This window comes from Eurosta solidaginis, chromosome 1 (assembly GCF_040869045.1).
Source record: "Eurosta solidaginis isolate ZX-2024a chromosome 1, ASM4086904v1, whole genome shotgun sequence".
NCBI classification, from domain to species: Eukaryota; Metazoa; Arthropoda; class Insecta; order Diptera; family Tephritidae; genus Eurosta; species Eurosta solidaginis.
Genome location: NC_090319.1, coordinates 64019833 through 64036778, shown reverse-complemented (window position 1 = coordinate 64036778; position 16946 = coordinate 64019833). Strand labels below are relative to the sequence as shown.

The 16946-nt window shown below is 37.0% G+C and overlaps 1 protein-coding gene across 5 annotated transcripts in view; it reads left to right on the top strand.

The window, feature by feature from the left end:
* Positions 1-16946, top strand: part of Naam (Nicotinamide amidase) — a 271292-nt gene that overhangs the window by 151102 nt on the left and 103244 nt on the right. The window contains exons 1-2 of one of the 5 annotated variants that reach the window (XM_067770131.1): positions 8230-8320; positions 8387-8568. The exons of 3 other annotated variants lie outside the window; for them this stretch is intronic. The gene's annotated coding sequence lies outside the window, so the exon portion shown is untranslated. Of the gene's footprint in view, positions 1-8229; positions 8333-8386; positions 8569-16946 lie in introns of those variants that run through there. One more of the 5 variants, XM_067770372.1, reaches the window with a different exon arrangement.

Below are 16946 nucleotides of genomic sequence, written 5' to 3'. Positions count from 1 at the left end.
AACATAGTTGTGTGGGTTTTTTATTCAACCATTTTAAAAAATGAAGGTATCACTGTGACACAATTGCAGATCGTAAAATTACTTGTGTTGTTGTTTTTAAGCCACCACAAGACACAGCAGGTAGAATTAAAATTGCCCCTACCCAAAAGTTCGCCCCAAAGGGACATCAGAATTCGTTTTAGAGGTATGGTTCCTTCGTCAAAGTTCCTTATTTTGATCCCTAGAATACGATTTTCACAGAGCAATGAGCGATTTTTAAATCGACCCGCCCTATTGTATAAGCATCTTTTTTAGGCTCAAATGATTTACGTTAATAGGCTCATATAGGACGACCATTGCAAGAAGGAAATACATTGGTTTCGGCCTCCCAAATGAGCACATACCGGCTGTAAAGGCTCCAATTTAGATATTTTTCCGACTCTTTTTCGACTCAAAATGTTTACTGGGTAAAGTTAAATATTTGCAACGGCATGCATTATTGGCTAAATATTTTTGAAAAACGCTGGATTACAGATTAAAACTAATTCAACCGATAGCATAATGGATAACTACCCACCAATATAGGACAAATTGGATACATTTTGGAATGAATTTGTGTGTTAGTTTCCCATATTTTCCAAAAGATTATTTTTACCCTTAAAAATAAATAAATAAATGTAAGGCGCGATAGCCTCCGAAGAGATCTAAGGCCGAGCTTCTCTTCCAATTTGCGTCGTGCTCCTCTTGATTTTCCCTACAAATTGGCCGGGCGGGACCTACATGATTTTATGCCGACTCCGATTAGTACCAAAAACTTCATTAGAATTAGCAAGTTATATATTTTTTGACATTTTGGGGAAATCATGTATGTTCAGAAAATTTCTGACATTATTTCAGTTAGGTGTTGTTCACGCATTTTCGAAATTTAGTTGTGGCCAGATTATGATTACTACGTGGCCACGGCGGACTACTACGTGGCCATTTGGCCACGTTCGTATTACTTAAAAAATGCCCTGACGGACATTGCTAAATGAATTTATTTTTTCACCCAGATCATTTTGATATATAGAAGTCTATATCTATGTCGATTAGTTTATGCCGTTACGGATTACCCTTATGCGAACAAAGTTAATATACTCTATGAGCTCTGCTCAGCTGAGTATAACAATTTTCCATACATACGTCAACACAGACGCTATACGTGTGACTATATCGTGACGCTGTTTGTGTAAGCTTAAAAGCAATACCTTTGTGGCATGCAGTGTTGCCATTTCCGTGCTTTTGAGCCAGATCTAGCCCTTTTTTGGCCCTCTTTAAAATTTTTCCCTTTTTTTTGGCTCCAAATCTATTTTGGCAATACGTATTGTGAAATTTGTAGTGTGTTTTATGTGTGTCAAGGTTTTATTTTATTTGTTGCGTTATGTACTCAACTGATAACAAAAGCTTTAATCGATAAACCGTGTCATGAGGTTGCATATTTGCTTTCCAGCTTGTGCAACAGCCTAGTGTCACCTTCTAAGAGTTTCGACCCTTTAACTTCCGATTATAATAAATTTTTGTCTCCCGTACCTTATTATCATTATACCTTTGAAGAATATATACGAATGAGGTTTTTCATGCATTTCACGCAGGCATGCTTAACCAACGAAACGATATCATTTCGTTACGATAATCAACGTTAATAAACGAAACGAAGTCATTTCGTTTCGTTTATTAACGTTAAGATCGTCAAATTAACGAAATGATTTCGTTTCATTTTCTGCCATATCAAAACAAAATCAAATCGTTTATGTTGATTATTAATTTCAAACTATGCTGGCAAAGCTGATTGATGGCGGAGTCATTAAAGGTGAAAGCATTAGCCAAGCTGATTGCAACTTTTCTCATGAATTTTGACAGTACAAACATTTCTCAGAGTATTTTTGACATTACCACCAACGAATTACACAAACAAATTACATAGAGTTTGTGTGTGTATGTGCGCTCGTTGTTGCCACCTTACGGCTTCACCATGGCTATAGCATTGCCAGCACAATTCAAACATAAAGTATCACGTTTTTGTTAACGTTTTTAACGTTAACGAAAGCTTTTCGTTTCGGTTAAAAACGAGATACAATTTATCTTGATAATTTCTTTATCGATAATATTTCGAAGTGTTTCAACGGAAACGGTGGAAATTTTTTGATAAACGATTAGCTTAACGTTAAGGTGCATCCCTGATTTCACGATTGTAGCCACTATTTGCAAAGTCACCAATGAGCCAGGCAATCATATTTACCGTTATAATTGATTGCTACCAAATACGGGCTATGCCTTATGCTCGAAGATGTGCCGTCAATAATGCGCAATTGCGCATTCGTTTTGATCAAAATGCATCCAAGAATCACGACAAACACGATCGTGAAATTATTCCGTAAATTCATTATAATCTATGAATTTTTCCAACGCTTTTTAAGTTTAAAGTATATCTAGATATATTTTGTGGGCGCTTTTTATACAAATTGGATCATGCGAAAAAAAAATTTTGAAAAAGCTTATTGCTCTAGATTTCACGAATTTGACACAATGCAAATTTGATAAAATTTAAGTTAAGGCTATGCAAAGAAAATGTAAGTTTTTTGTTCACTCGGCCCATTACACATAGCTTGAGGGAATTGCGTAGTAAAAGTGCCAGCTAAGGCAAGATGCAAATGAGGCGTAGCTTCATAGACGCGTACAAGATATGACATGTAGCTACGATTTGTCTTCGCCTCAAGATCTGCACACGAAGCTACTTTCAAGCGTCGCTACAAAAAGCAAATAATTATTGAGAAAAACAAGAAATTAAATTTCTTCAGGTATATCCGTCCCCGAAACCAAAAGTTTTTTGCATCCCCGTGCCTTTGTAAATTATGAAAGACAACTTTTACACCACCACGAACTAGAGCAAAAATTGATTTCTAGTTTCCAACACTTTTTAGCCTTTCAATCCCTTCGACAATGTCTAAACAAGCTTTTAAGGTGTTGAATACTCTTTTTCGCTTTGGTAATATACTTTTCACGCACTTTTATTAACTAAAATAACATTTTCTAACTAATTACACAAATTTGCATACAACAAGTAAAGGCCCCATTACTGATACTTAGCATATACTTGACTTGGCTTGAGAACTGTCACTTACAGTTCTGTTAAATGAACATTGCATGTTACTGATTACCCAAAACTTAGCAACACTTAACTTGACTTAGAAGTCTGTTGAATTTTGATTTCCTATGTAAGTTCTAAGTGACGCTTAATTTTGAGATGCCATTTGATTGTTTCCATTTCATTTTGACATTTTGTCATACAAATTGACATTTATTGATTATGATGGCAGATTGTATGCGCTAAGTGGAGTATAATCAAGGCTAAGTTGCCAAGTTTACGCCAAGTCAAGTCAAGTCTATGCTAAGTATCAGTAATGGGGCCTTAAGGAAGGCTAAGTTAGGGTGTAACCGAACATTACATACTCAGCTTTGGAGACAAAATAAGGGAAAATCACCATGTAGGAAAATTAACCTAGGGTAAGCCTGGAATGTGTTTATGAAAAGTATTAATGAGTATTTTAAGAGGGAGTAGGCCACAGTTCTATGGGTGGACGCCATTTAGAGATATCGCGATAAAGGTGGACCAGGGGTGACTCTAGAATTTGTTTGTAAGATATGGGTATCAAATGAAGGGTGTTAATGAGTATTTTAAAAGGGTGTGGGCTTAGTTCTATATGTGGACGCCTTTTCGAGATATCGCCATAAAGGTGGGCCAGGGGTGACTCTAGAATTTGTTTGTACGATATGGGTATCAAATTATAGGTATTAATGAAGGTTTTAAAGGGAGTGGCCCTTAGTAGTATATGTGAAGGCGTTTTCGAGATATCGACCAAAATGTGGACCAGGGTGACCCAGAATCACCACATTTCATCCCTTTTTTCGTATTTGGTATAGAAACGGCCAAGAGGAAGGGCAGACGTTCGACTGTGTATAAAAACTAGGCATGGCTTCAACCGTTCATTTTCACAGAAAACAGTTATCGGCATAGAAGCTATGCCCTTACCAAATTTCACAAGGATTGGTAAATTTTTGTTCGACTTATAGCATTAAAATTAGTCTAGACAAATTAAATGAAAAAGGGCGGAGCCACGCCCATTTTGAAATTTTCTTTTATTTTTGTATTTCGTTGCACCATATCATTACTGGAGTTGAATGTTGACATAATTTACTTATACACTGTAAAGATATTAAATTTTTTACTAAAATTTGACTTAAAATTTTTGTTTTAAGTGGGCGTGTTCGTCATCCGATTTTGCTAATTTTTATTTAGCACACATACAGTTATCATGATATCTTCAACGACTGCCAAATTACAGTTTGCAAAACTTTTGAATATCCTTCTTTTAAAAGTGGGCGGTGCCATCCCCTTTGTCCAAAATTTTACAAATTTTCTATTCTGCGTCATAAGGTCAACCTACCTACCAAGTTGCATCGCTTTATCCATCTTTGGTAATGAATTATCGCACTTTTTCGGTTTTTCGAAATTTTCGATATCGAAAAAGTGGGCGTGATTATAGTCCGATTTCGTTCATTTTAAATAGCGATCTGATATGAGTGGTCAGGAACTTACGTACCAAATTTCACTAGGATACCTCAAAACTTACTCAAGTTATCGTGTTTACGGACGGACGGACATGGCTAAATGAATTTCTTTTTTCGCCCAGATCATTTTGATATATAGAAGTCTATATCTATCTCGATTAGTTTATGCCGTTACGGATTACCGTTATGCGAACAAAGTTAATATGCTCTGTAAGCTCTACTCGGTTGAGTATAAAAATGTAAACAAACATGTTGTTCCTCCTTTTTTTCAAGCGTACGTACGCTCAGCGACCAACATTGCATAGAAAACCTATTTAGTTTTTCAATGAATATAATGAAAATCTTTAATCAGTTGAACAAACAACTTTTGGTCTATCAAAATAACAAATTCAAGGTATTTATATTTATGTTCCACGCAAATACATTTTGGCACTATCTTTCAAAATAAAATTTCCTTGTTATTGTTTGATTAAAGGGGTCAACACAAAATTTGATTTTGACTTCAAAGCATTAGATTTCAATTCTTTAGGTCGTAATTTGACGAAAAAAATATATATGGCATGAAAAAGTTTGCTTTCCTATTTAGGAAACCGCTTGAACGAAACTTCAAAATCTGCGCTTTTAATTTTTACTTGAAAATGGAACAATTCAAATAAATATATTTATTAAGTTTTAATATCGAAATAACTTACAAAAAAGTGGAAAATGATTTAAAAGTGTACAATTTTACTTTTTCTTTTATGTTCATAGGTACTGTCCCTCAATAAACCCCAAATATAATCTCCCATCATGTTTTCATTATATTGGCCTTGATAACGTTGTTCGAAGAAGAGCCTAAAACCTCTGCTTTACTTTTTGGTAAATTTAAATCTCTAATCAAATCATTAAAATCTTCAGTAGTGATGAAATGATGTTTTGGTTGTTCTGGTGTCGGTAAAAACTCCTTATCGGCATTGCTTTTATAAGAACTAATAGATGATCCACTTCTCTGCGATAATTTTTTCGGTGGCTCTGGTACTGGTCGTGTCAGATCGTATTAAACTGGAGCAGAAGAAGATTTAAGATCAGAATATTCGACAGGTTTTGCATTTCTAGGTCTTTCACTCGGATTAACAATGCAAAAGTAGCAGTCTTTAACGTGGTCTTTTAGTTCTCGCCAGATTCTTGGTGTTGCATATTTCATAGATCTTTTCTCACCTCGATACCAACCTAAAATATAGAAAGAGGAATCAATATGTCTACTTTATTTAATTTACTATTTAAATAAAATTTGCTTACCTTCCAAACATCTTTTACAATAACTACAAGCAACTTGTGGAGCGCATGTCTTGTCTTGATTCCAAACAGGACAGCCAAAATATACTTCGTAGGCTTCACAGAGGATGAGAGATGTATTTAATTCATATTTTATATCTCGAACATTAGTAAATTGCTCACATATATAACAAGTAAAGGTGTCTTAGTTCGGGTGTAACCGAACATTATATACTCAGCGTGAGCTTCAATTGCACATCTCATTTCAGATAAATTACTTTTTTACATAACACTAAAAACTATTTTTTGCTAAGTTATAGCTTATTATTCTAGTACACGACCCATTTAAACTTATTTTATATCTAAGTTGCCGTGGTCTTTAACTGATCCCGCCAATTTTTACTAGAAATATTTTCTACTATAGGGAAAATGTGTGTATCCAATTTTATTACGATCCGTTAATTTTGCTTCGAGTTATGGCATGAAACATGCAAATTGCTTAGTCATAAAAGGGGCGGTGCCACGTCCATTTTTTAAAATTTGAAGTTTTTCCTATTTATTGTTATAAATCCGATTGGGAAATGAAATACCATTGATATAAAGCTCTTTTTTGCAAAGAAAGAGCTTATTTTAGTAGTCCACGACCCTTTTAAGAATCTTTTATATGGTTTGACCGATTTCGTAAATTTTTCTTCAAAGCATTCCTTACAGTAAAGGCGACCTCTCTGCAGAAGTTTGTTACGATAGGTTTAACGATTTTTGATTTATGATTAATAATATTTGTAAAATTGATTTTATCACAAGTGGGCGGTGCCACGCCCATTTCAATATCAGTACATACGTCAAATTTCAACATTCTAGGTGTATTATTTACTAAATAATCAAGTTTTTTGTGTTTTCCAAAATGTTTTATATATAAAAAGTGGGCGTGGTTATCATCCGATTTCGCTCATTTTCAATACCAATCTATTCTGGGTCCAGATAAGCTCGTGTACCAAATTTGGTGAATATATCTCAATATTTACTCAAGTTATCGTGTTAACGGACAGACGGACGAACGGACGGACGGACGGACGGATATAGCTCCATAAAATTTTTTTTTCGACACTGATCATTTTGATATATGGAAGTCTATATCTATCTCGATTCCTTATGCCTGTACAACACGACCGTTATCCAATCAAAGGTAATATACTCTGTGTGCAAAGCACATGCGACGTCATTTTAGGTTATTCTAGATTTGTACAAAACACCTCTAGCGCCATGAGTATTGTTACTATAAATATTATGAAAGCAAACTTTATACCGAAAAAAGGTGTTTTCATTTCATTTTTGTTTATAATAAAACAGAAAATAATGTAGCAAACTTTAGGACAAAGAACAAATTGTTTTTTGTGGAGTCGTGTTATGTATTTGCATAGTTGAATTGATATTTACTGCAACAAAGCTCGCATTGTACGAACTAAGAGTTTTCAACTTTTTTAAAAAATTGCCACACACTAGACTTCTGCCTATTCATTTTTCACATTTATAATTTTCTGAGCTGAAAAGCGTTGACGTTAATTTAAATAACACAGAAAATAATGAGATGGCGAATTCGCTCAAGAGATGGCAATATGTAGAAATTTGGTAGGTTTTCTATTCACGTAAAGTGCGACATAATCGATAGTTGGATCGAAAGTTCAGAAAGCATCGATACTATCGCTAGACTATCGATGTTTTGCCAACACTAGTTCGCACCGATGTCGGCCTAGCCGCACGATGTATCAAAGAGGAATATTTCAGAAGCGCAGAAAGCTCGGTAAACTTGGACCCGGTACTTAAGTAAAAAACTAACGTTCGAGAGGAGATGGAAAAAAGGTTTAGTTTCACTTGATAGATAGATCTGAATATCTTTTTTTTTACTTCCTTTTCTACGAGCTTCTGAAGTTTTTTTGTCCTGTAGATTATTGAGATGTTAGCTATATTTTCGCTGTGAACATATTTACCAACATAATAAATTACTAATTTGATAGAAAGTTCCCTCTAAGCAAAAAATCTTTCCCCTCTCTGGCACAATAGCACATTGCATAAAAAGCCACCTTTGCAGAGACTCGATTTTTTTATTAAAAGTTCGCTGGTTTTAAGCTATTCCCTGGAAACCTCTCAATTTACAAATTTTCTGCAAAGCAGAATTTCCTGGATAATTTGTATTTTTATTGTAACTGAATTCTGGAAAGTATTGATTTCGGGAAAAATTTTTCTATAATAAAAAATGCATCAATATATCCGGAACACTTGCGACAGGTTGTGGAATTACTAATTAAAATCATATATCTTTTTTTCTCAAGTTCAACGTTACGCTAGGAATTATTAAAAAATGCTTTAACAAAAACTGTCAAACGTGAAACCAGAATACAAGCGGTTAGCGTTATTGTCGATGGGCTAGAGAATGTAGTAGAACTCTTAGAACAATTAGCAGAGGACACTAACACAACAAGTAACACCAAAAGTGAAGCTACAATTCTGTTGCAAAATATACTAAATTTTAGTTTCATTACATTAGTTAATTTCTGGTATGAAATATTAAGGGGGATTGATCGTGTGCAGCTCAGATTACAAGATCCGGGGATGAATTTTAGAGAAGCATATCATGATCACAAATCATTAGACACTGAACTATCCGAAATTCTAGACACTCTCTGTGAAGAAGCAACAGAAAAAGCGAAGTATCTTTGTGAAAAATAGGTAATTGATATAGTAAAACGTGTAAGATGGCGCCGCAAAATTCCCGGGGAATCGGGTGGAGATGATGGTCTTTCCGCAGAATGTGAAATTTCTCGCGTTATGAAAAATCTTCTCGATCGTCTCCAACAAGAAATACGTACAAGATTTACACGACTAAATGACCTTAATTTTAAATTTTTATTTCTCTTAGACGTTGGAAATTTGTTAAATAAGGAAAATACCGACTAAGAAAGAAATATTTTGCCCCGGGCAAAACTGATAAAAGGTTAAAAAATTTAAAATAAAATAAAACTAAAAAGTTTAAAAGACAAAATTTAAGTACTGCAAATCATAAGTTATCTTCACAATATTTTGTTTTATATTTGAAGTGCTATGATATGTTGTGTTCCAGGAAATTTAGGCTCAAACTTTAAATCGTGTATAAAATCAAAATAGTCGAATAAATAACAAATAAATTTGGGCCGAGCTTCTCTTATATCTGTATATTAGAGCGGGTCAAATTGTATGGATGTATTTTCTTTCATCAGGAGTATAGCAAAAACGTAATCTACAAATGATTCTAAGAAAAATTGCTGAAGACACCATAGCTCTACAGCTCATAGCTCTCTACAGTGTATATATATACATATTTTCAATAAAATAATTAAATAAAAAATAAAATAAACAAATTTTAAGCACCTCCTTTATATAAATGGACAAAAATCAGCGAAAAATGTTTCCTTCCTTTTTATGAGAAATAAAAATATAAAAGCGGAGCGCACATTACTTGGATTGGAAAGTTGGTAGGAAGGAGATATTATTAGTCAATCAATTGCGCTCCACCTTTATGTTTTACTTCTCATAAATATTTTTGCAATTTCTATGTCAAAATTTAAAAATCAAAGTTTAGCAAGAATATGTCTCTATATAAGGAGACAATTTTTGTCCATTTATATAAAGGAAGTGTTTAAAATTTTTATACTCAGCTGAGCAGAGCTCACAGAGTATATTAATTTTGTTCGCATAACGGCACCCCGTAAAGGCATAAATTAATCGAGATAGATATACATCAAAACAAGTAAGGAAGGCTAAGTTTGGGTGTAACAGAACATTCCATACTAAGCTGAGAGCTTACCTGCGTTGGTTTCGTAGGGTTTCGTAGATGGTTTATAATTCCATATGACATACGTTTGGGATATATCGACCAAATTGTAGACCAAGGGTGACGTTTTTTGGAAAGACTTTCCTTCATCCCTTGTCAAATAATGGAAAATCACCATGTAGGAAAATGAACCTAGGGTAACCCTGGAATGTGTTTGCATGACATGGGTATCAAATGAAAGGTATTAAAGAGTATTTTAAAATGGAGTGGGCCATGAGTTCTATAGGGTACGCCTTTTCGAGATATCGCCATAAAGGTGGACCAGGGGTGACTCTAGAATGTGTTTGTATGACATGGGTATCAAATGAAAGGTATTAAAGAGTATTTTAAAAGGGAGTAGGCCTTAGATCTATAAGGGGACGTCTTTTCGAGATATCGCCATAAAGATGGACCAGGGGTGACTACAATGTGCTTGTACGATATGGGTATCGAATTAAAGGTATTAATGAGGGTTTTAAAAGGGAGTGGCCCTTAGTTGTATATGTGAAGGCGTTTTCGAGATATCGACCAAAATGTGGGCGAGGGTGACCCAGAACATCATCTGTTAATTTGTCTAGAATACTTTTAATGCTATAAGTCGAACAAAAATTCACCAATCCTTGTGAAACTTGGTAAGGGCATAGCTTCTATGACGATAACTGTCTTCCGTGAAAATGGGCGAAGGTGGTTGAAGCCACGCCCAGTTATTATACACAGTAGATCGTCTGTCCTTCCGATCGGCCGTTAACACGATAACTTGAGCAAAAATCGATATATGTTTACTAAATTCAGTTCACATAATTATCTGAACACACTTTGTATTAGTATAAAAAATGGCCGAAATCTGACTATGACCCGGCCCACTTTTTTGATTTCGAAAATTACGAAAAATGAAAAAAATGCCATAATTCTATACCAAATACGAAAAAAGGGATGAAACATGGTAATTTCATTGGTTTATTGACGCAAAATATAACTTTAGAAAAAAACTTTGTAAAATGGGTGTGACACCTACCATTATTAAGTAGAAGAAAATGAAAAAGTTCTGCAGGGCGAAATCGAAAGCCCTTGGAATCATGGCAGGAATACTGTTCGTGGTATTACATATATAAATAAATTAGCGGTACCCGACAGATGATGTTCTGGGTCACCCTGGTCCACATTTTGGTCGAAATCTTGAAAACGCTTTCACATATACAACTACCACCACTGCGTTTTAAAATTGTTATTAATACTGTTAATTTGACACCCATATTGTACAAACTCATTATGGAGTCACCACTGGTCCACCTTTATGGCGATATATCGAAAAGGCGTCCACCTATAGAACTAAGGCGCACTCCCTTTTAAAATACTCATTAACACCTTTCATTTGATAGCCATATCGTACAAACAAATTCTAGAGTCACCCCTGGTCCACCTTTATATCGATATTTCGAAAAGGCGTCCACCCATAGAACTAAGGCCCACTCCCTTTTAAAATACTCATTAACACCTTTCGTTTGATACCCATATTGTATAAACGCTTTCTAGAGTCATCCCTGGTCCACCTTTATGGCGATATCTCGAAAAGGCGTCCACCTATAAAACTAAGGCCCACTCCCTTTTAAAATACTCATTACACCTTTCTTTTGATACCCATATCGTACAAACAAATTCTAGTGTGACCCCTGGTACACCTTTATATCAATATTTCGAAAAGGCGTCCACCCATAGAACTAAGGCCCACTCCCTTTTAAAATACTCATTAGCACCTTTCGTTTGATACCCATATTGTATAAACGCATTCTAGAGCCATCCCTGGTCCACCTTTATGGCGATATCTCGAAAAGGCGTCCACCTATAAAACTAAGGCCCACTCCCTTTTAAAATACTCATTACACCTTTCTTTTGATACCCATATCGTACAAACAAATTCTAGTGTGACCCCTGGTACACCTTTATATCAATATTTCGAAAAGGCGTCCACCCATAGAACTAAGGCCCACTCCCTTTTAAAATACTCATTAGCACCTTTCGTTTGATACCCATATTGTATAAACGCATTCTAGAGCCATCCCTGGTCCACCTTTATGGCGATATCTCGAAAAGGCGTCCACCTATAAAACTAAGGCCCACTCCCTTTTAAAATACTCATTAAAACCTTTCATTTGATACCCATATCGTACAAACAAATTCTAGAGTCACCCCTGGTCCACCTTTATATCGATATTTCGAAAAGGCGTCCACCCATAGAACTAAGGCCCACTCCCTTTTAAAATACTCATTAACACCTTTCGTTTGATACCCATATTGTATAAACGCTTTCTAGAGTCATCCCTGGTCCACCTTTATGGCGATATCTCGAAAAGGCGTCCACCTATAAAACTAAGGCCCACTCCCTTTTAAAATACTCATTAACACCTTTCATTTGATACCCATATCGTACAAACAAATTCTAGAGTCACCCCTGGTCCAAATTTATATCGATATTTCGAAAAGGCGTCCACCCATAGAACTAAGGCCCACTCCCTTCTAAAATACTCATTAACACCTTTTATTTGATACCCATATCGTACAAACAAATTCTAGTGTGACCCCTGGTCCACCTTTATGGCGATATCTCGAAAAGGCGTCCACCTATAGAACTAAGGCCCACTCCCTTTTAAAATACTCATTACACCTTTCTTTTGATACCCATATCGTACAAACAAATTCTAGTGTGACCCCTGATCCACCTTTATGGCGATATCTCGAAAAGCCGTCCGCCTATAGAACTAAGGCCCACTCCCTTTTAAAATACTCATTAACACCTTTTTTTTGATACCCATACCGTACAAACAAATTCTAGTGTGACCCCTGGTCTACCTTTATGGCGATATCTCGAAAAGGCGTTCACCTATAGAACTAAGGCCCACTCCCTTTTAAAACCTTCATTAATACCTTTAATTTGATACCCATATCGTACAAACACATTCTAGAGTCACCCCTGGTCCACCTTTATGGCGCTATCTCGAAAAGGCGTCCACCTGTAGAACTAAACCCCACACCCTTTTGAAATACTCATTAACACCTTTTGTTTGATACCTATATTGTACAAACGCATTCTAGAGTCACCCCTGGTCCACCTTTGTGGCGATATCTCGAAACGGCGTCCACCTATGGAACTAAGGATTACTCCCTTTTAAAATACTCATTAACACCTTTCATTTGATACCCATATCGTACAAACGCATTCTAGAGTCAACCCTGATCCACCTTTATGGCTATATCCCTAAATGGCGTCCACCTATAGAACTATGGCCCACTCCCTCATAAAATACTCTTTAATGCCTTTCATTTGACATGTCATACATGTCATACAAACATATTCCAGGTTTTCCCTCGGTTCATTTTCCTACATGGTTATTTTCCCTTATGTTGCCACCATAGCTCTCAACTGAGTATGTAATGTTCGGTTACACGCGAACTTAACCTTCCTTACTTGTTCTATTTAAAAAAATAATATTTAGGAAAGGTTTTGTTTGTATGTATTTAAGGAAATCAAAGTTTTGGCCATTTCGGAAAAATCCGGAGTTTTTGCCTCAAAATCTCGCAGATCGTTCAAAAATTTTCAGGAGTAGCCCCTTGCGGAGGGATTGTCCCTCGTTCACTTACTCCAGAGAAGCTTCGAACCTAACCCCGGTCTTTGGAATTGGTACTGCTGCGTCTGCTGAAAAGAAATAGAGACAAATAAAATGGTCACACTTCTTTTGTATGGATATCTCGTGCAAAGCGTACTTTCACCTGGGGTTAACTCCTAATAATCGTCGCGACCACAATCCCTTTAAGTTATTTGTGGCTCCTTGGCGGTCACATGATGTGCGAACAGTAGCAATCGCGATCACCAGTTGCTACCACGCCTCCTGACCCTCACACCATATGCCAGCACAGAAGCCAAAGGACTGCGACTTCGAACTCATAACTTCCTCGACGTCACTTTCCTAGAAGCTCTAGGTGTAGCTCCGAAGGCTTTCTAACGGATGTTTTTGTCGTGCTATGCTGCCGAGCTACACTAGAGAAACACCTTAAAACGTTAGGGAGTGACTATTCGGCCAAGGATGCCGCCCTCGAAGTCATAAGCAGTGTAAGTGGATGTCATTGCGTAACTCATGGGTCAAAATCGTATAATCCTCGACGCAACTACAAAATTAAAATTTTACAAGGACCCTGGATAACATTTTTAAGATGTAGACTAAAGTTTGCAGACGTCCGTTGATACCACTTTCGACCATATTCGACCAATTTTCGACATGAACAATAAAAGACCTAAACAGTCTTAAACGAGAAAATATAGTAACGCGCCGGACGCTCCCGCCGCGCCGATATTTTTGCGTCTATCTCTAATACATATATATGTATATACAAAAATAAAATATCTGGACCGCCGCAGAAGCCAATCGCTAGCAACACTAGAGGATACTAACATCTCTAAGCCGATACTACGCAATCACTTGTATGTACATAAACAGATCAATCATTATATCTACACATATGTACATACAAGGAGCGGAGAGATACGCACAAACACATGCATATATCTGAGATACTCACAAAAGTATGCAATCATCAGCAGAGTAATACTCACATATACACACGCATATGGTTATGCGAGAGACTATAAACTACAAATTCATATGCATATATGTATCTGGTAACTAAGTAGTAAATTCTAGAAGAAGAAACACCTAGAAGTATGCGAACGAGACAGCAGAGAGTATAAAATGACCGAAAGCTGGTAAGCAGCAATCAGTTTGATTTAAGCAGACTATTGGTTGTGAAGTTAAGTGTTATTGTGAAGTACTTTAATAAAGATCATTTTTACATTATTGAATATTGCAGTTATTTATTCAACAGTTTAGCGATTCCAACGTTAGCAGAAGATTTAGAATAAGCGGAATTTCACTAAATTCGTTACAATTGACGTCAGAAGAGGAATTGTTGAATAAATTCTGAAGATTTCGAATACAACTTGGACATGGCAAAGTTAAGTGAATTAAGGATCCAGCTACTGAAAACGGAGTTGGAGAACCGTGGATTGATTACAACCGGCTTTAAGATCGAACTTCAAGCACGGCTACGAGACGCTATGGAGTCGGAAGGAATTAATGTGGACGATGATGTCTTTCATCCTGATGGGGACGAGACAACAACAAAAATTGAAGAGAAAAACGAAACATCGCAGACAGTTACGAGCACAGACTTGAGCACGATTTTGACTGCAATATCTGCTCAAACATCGACAGTGTCATATCAACTGGCAGAACAGAAGACAAGTATAGCATCCCAAATGGAATCACAGGAGACACGTTTAACATCCAAGATTGAAGCCCAGGAAAGACAAATGTCATCTCAACTGGAAGAATAGAAATATATGTTTTCTATGGCATCTCAACTGGAATCGCAGGAAACACGCACAACATCGAAGATTGAAGCACAAGAAACGCGTATTTCAGAAAGTTCGACACGGATTACATCAAAGATGGAAACACAACTGAAAGAACAAGAGGCACGCATAACAACTCGAAGCGCAGGAGGCACGTATATCATCAAAACTCGAAGCGCGTATGGACGAGAAAATAACGTAGTTTGAGGAAAAAATCGAAGCCGAGATGGATTGCTTTGGTCGTATACAGGAGTTGCAATTAAGCGCCCAGCTGTTTCATCAAGCAATACAAAGGTATTTAAGTTTCAATTTGAGAAGACGTCAGCAGTTAACAACTGGAATACTGAAGATAAGGTTGCTACGCTGTGCGTTGCATTGAAAGGACCTGCAGCGGAAATCTTACAGACCATTCCAGAGGGAGAACGAAATAATTATGAAGCATTGATGGACGCTCTAGAAAGACGATACGGAAGCGATCAAGGGAAGCAAAAACACCAAATAGAATTGCAAAACCGTTACCAAAATCCAATGAGACTTTCCAGGAGTTTGCTTCGGATGTTGAAAGGTTGGCTCATTTGGAAAATGCGGACGCATCCGTGAAATACACCGAAAGGGTAAAAATTCAGTGCTTTATCAATGGAATACGAGATGTTGAAACGAAGCGAGCGACATATGCAAACCCAAAACCCACATTCGCAGAAATGGTATCACATGCATTGACTCGGGAAACTGCCTCCCTATTGAGTAAACCAGCATACAAGGCTCATCGTATGGAAGTAGAAAGAGCAGAGTGGGTAGACACAGTTTCGGAAGCATTGAAGGGTACGCAGCAGAAGAATAATGATGCAGTCAAATGCTTTAAGTGTGGAAAGCCAGGGCACATTGCGCGTTATTGCAACACCAACGCTAACAGTTCCAACAATGTGGGTGGTCGTAAACGCAGAGCAGAAGGAGATGAGCAAATCTCCAAGAACACTCAATCGTCAAACTAAAGCAAGTCAGCCGCAAGGAGCGACAGCTGGCTCCCACAATTGAATCGCCATAATCTCTATCTCGAAGATTGGAAGAAGGTCGAGCAATCTTACTGTCGGAGGACATGTGGATGGAAAGGAACGTTTACTGACTGTAGATACGGGTGCATCTCATTCCATCATTCGAGTCAACAAGAAGATAAGACCATTGTATGGAGCAAGATTGCGTACAGCCACTGGAGAAGACACCACGGTTATAGGAGAAGTAGCATGTGAAGTCGTAATTGGGAACGTCACGGTAGTACACAATTTTATAGTGGCAGAGATTGTTGATGAAATCATAATTGGAGTGGACTTCTTAATCGACCAAGGCATCAAGATCGACATGCAAAGCAAGACGTTGCGATATAAGAACATGGATGAACCACTTAATTTCGGCTACGACAGAGGCTACAGCAGTAAACGAGTGCTGGTGGAAGAGAGTCAGCAAATGCCACCAAAATAAGAAGCAGAAGCAGGGAAAGGTTGATGGAGATTGTGGGACAAACAAATTATGCCTTGTCGAAGCAGCAAACAAATCAGCACCGAACGTACTTGTAGGAAAAACCCTGGCTATGACAAAACAAGATGGACGTATTCCCGTAAGAGTACTCAATGAGTTCAAGTCACCACTCAAACTGAACAAAGGAGCTATATTGGGAAGATGCCAAGAGGCTTAAGTAGTTATTAACTGTGAAGAGCTCCAGGAACACGTTTCATCTAGTAATACTGATCTTTCAAATGACATAACGGCATGGACGGAGGGGCTAGAGGAAGACTATCAGAGTAAGGCAAACCAGGCCGCACGAATGTTGTGAAACATCAAATTGACACTGGAGACGCG